The 2,943-nt window shown below is 38.2% G+C and overlaps 1 protein-coding gene across 1 annotated transcript in view; it reads right to left on the reverse strand.

Moving 5' to 3' along the window:
* LOC109931073 (NADP-dependent malic enzyme-like) overlaps window positions 1-2,943 on the reverse strand; it is a 169,560-nt gene that overhangs the window by 142,871 nt on the left and 23,746 nt on the right. The window lies entirely within an intron of this gene.

The following is a 2,943-nucleotide window of genomic DNA, read 5'->3' on the forward strand; positions in this document are numbered from 1 at the left end:
GGGAGGGGTGGCGGGTGAGGTGGGGGGTGTGGCAGACGGAAAGTGGGGTCTTCAAAATAATGTTAAGCGTCATGTGGAATCTTCCCCAGTACAGTTTATTGCCAGTCTCACTGTCAGATAGGCATGGCACTGTGATTCCCAAAAGATCTGTGGGGCCCTCAATGTTTTAATGACTTAAATATCATTACAAATTGGCTTCCCTTTAAACGGAAACTGCTCAGGGTTGCCAGAAATGTAAGGGAATCACATGAAAATCCAAATACTACTTTCAACCAAGGATACAACAAAATGTCATGTTTTATACAGTGCTCCACTGGTGCCAGACAGAAAGGAACAAACTGGCAATGAAGTGGGCTCTTTCATCTCCACTGAAACCAAACAGATTTCTCCAGCAACTCGGCACAACAGCCAGCTGGTACATCACACTTCCCCTTGAAACTGTGAGAAGAAATTTCTTCCTAATCACATTTGTAATCTGGCAACATCTGTAAAGTGAGAAATACAATAAACATTTCAGGCCTGCATCCTTGCAACAAAATTGTAAAAAGTTAGAAGTGGTTTCCCAGTGCTGCTCAAAGATTACAGATCTGAATCATTAACTTTGTTTCTCTTTCCACAGATGCTGATTCCACAGATTCCAGCATTTTCTGTTTTTATTTCAGGTTTTCAGCATAGGCAGTAATTTGCTTCTGGTACATTTGTAATCTAATGCACAGTTTAGTTCTGCTTTACGGAGCTCTGCACGGTATTAGAGAGTGAAGCTGTTGTATTGGTTTAGTGTTTTGGGGTAGAAAAGAGACGGTACGAGTCAGAAAAGCACTGATTTAGTACACAGTGTTTATCTTTTGCTGAGCTTAGCGGTTCCATTCACAAATTCCCCAGTGTAAACTACATTGCAGCTCTCTTACTCATTACTTCCAGCAGTCATGTGCATTCTAACTTTGACCAATGGTACGATAAGTCCAAATTATTTTATACCTTTGGACAGGAAATCACACAAAAAATTCACAGGCAATGATCACAGCTGAAGCATCAGCTTCTTCTGAGTCAGAAACACTGGGAAGGCATTGCAGGTAAAACCCTCAGTATCCAATAGTTCCTACATATGGGTGCTGTCATAAGTAGTTTACACTCAATCACATCAGTAAACAATTAATCCCCGACAAACCATCAGGCAATAGCATGTACCGAAGCTTTCAGTGTAAGAGAAAAGTTGTGAATGCTGAGACTGGTTAGGAAGGACCTTCAACGTACACTTCGCACCATTGTTTTTGATTAAAGCATCATCTAGCCACCTCGCACAACGATACTGGTCCAGATCTTTTGGAATCTGGATAGCCAGGAGACGGAATACATTCTAGAAAATGCATATCAGGACCATGTGGAAGCCCCAATGCACTGACTACACAGCAAGTGCCCTAGAAATTTAAACTTCTGATGAACAATTATCTGCCATCTGCAACCCCGTGAGAAATTTGAAAAAGCAACATGAACTAAGTGTGAATGACAGAATTTTTCTGAAAAAAAGTTAATATGTCAAGCAATATAACATCAGCAGGCAGTCAACACACTTGGCTTATGGTAGTGAGCAGTCCTGCAGTTTGCCTGTTCACCTGCCAGTGAATGGTTACTCATTTCTGATAATGGGGATTATTATTGGAATAGGTCACAAAAACTACAGAGAGAAATAAAATGAAAGGAGGGTTTATTGAAGGAGCAGAAGTAATGGACAACTTCAAAACACAAACGCTGAGCTGCCTCAGTGTCATGTACTGATAAACTTCACAAATAAATCAAACTCAGAACATGAAGGGAATTATCACCTCTTTATATGTGATAAAGATTGTCTACAACTTTCAATTCTGATTATAATCGGAGTAAATCTCCACATTTTTTCTGTGAGTCAATGTCAATATTATAACATACAGTGTTCCAATTGTGGTCTAAACAAAGGTACTATATAGAAATGAGATGACCTCATTACTTTTATATTCTGTTCCTGCAGAAATTAACCTCAGTAATTTGCTTGCAGTGTCAATTAAAAGCTCCAATCTGAACTAATAGGTTATCAACTGTAGAGAATACTAAAACAGAATTACGGTAGAATGATTGCTCAAGGTCACAGACTATTGCACTCTAATAAGTCTATAAGCAAAGTTATATTGCAACAAAACATCATGTGTGTTAAGATATCACATGTGGGAGAAGAGTTATTTTGCAAATGTAGCATTTTAATGCACAACATTCAATTCTGCAACCGCAGAATATCCTGAGGGGAAAAGAAAACGACTGTCAGTAACATGGAAGAATGAAAGAATTCATTTCATAGAGGATCTATAAAATGCCCCAGGGAAAAGATGAGGCAGAGACTTATTGTATCTTCTAAAGAAAAGTGGATAATAATTTAAGAAGCACTGGGCACCCAAATTAAACTTAGTTTACTCAAACAGTTTGCATAGTTGCCTGAATTAACTCCTCCCATGTCAAAATGCTTAATGGCTCTACAGATAGTTAAATGGTGATGGAGGACTATGGTAAGTTATTCAATGCATGAACACATGGAAGAAACTACATATTTAATTTTTACCATAAGATTGTCCTGTATAACTTCTTCGTAAGAAATTTTAGATTGGTTTAAGAGGCTTGATAAAACAAGTTGCAATGGTATATTGAAGAGAATGGGCTGAAGTACAGTATTGGAAAAGGCCGTTATCTTCTTACTTAAATTGTATTGTTGAAAAGCTTTTTTTCACAATAGATCTTTTAAAAATTTAGGACCTGTCTAATAATAGTGCATTCCCGTGGAAGTTTCTAATCCTAACAGGCCCTAATGCTTAATAAAAACCAAAAGAACTTCAGATGCTGTAAATCAGGAACAAAAACAAAGTTGCTGGAAAAGCTCAGCAGGTCTGGCAGCATCTGTGGAGGAGAAAACAGAGTTAA

The sequence above is a fragment of the Rhincodon typus genome, chromosome 6 (genome assembly GCF_021869965.1).
Source record: "Rhincodon typus isolate 14 chromosome 6, sRhiTyp1.1, whole genome shotgun sequence".
NCBI classification, from domain to species: domain Eukaryota; kingdom Metazoa; phylum Chordata; class Chondrichthyes; order Orectolobiformes; family Rhincodontidae; genus Rhincodon; species Rhincodon typus.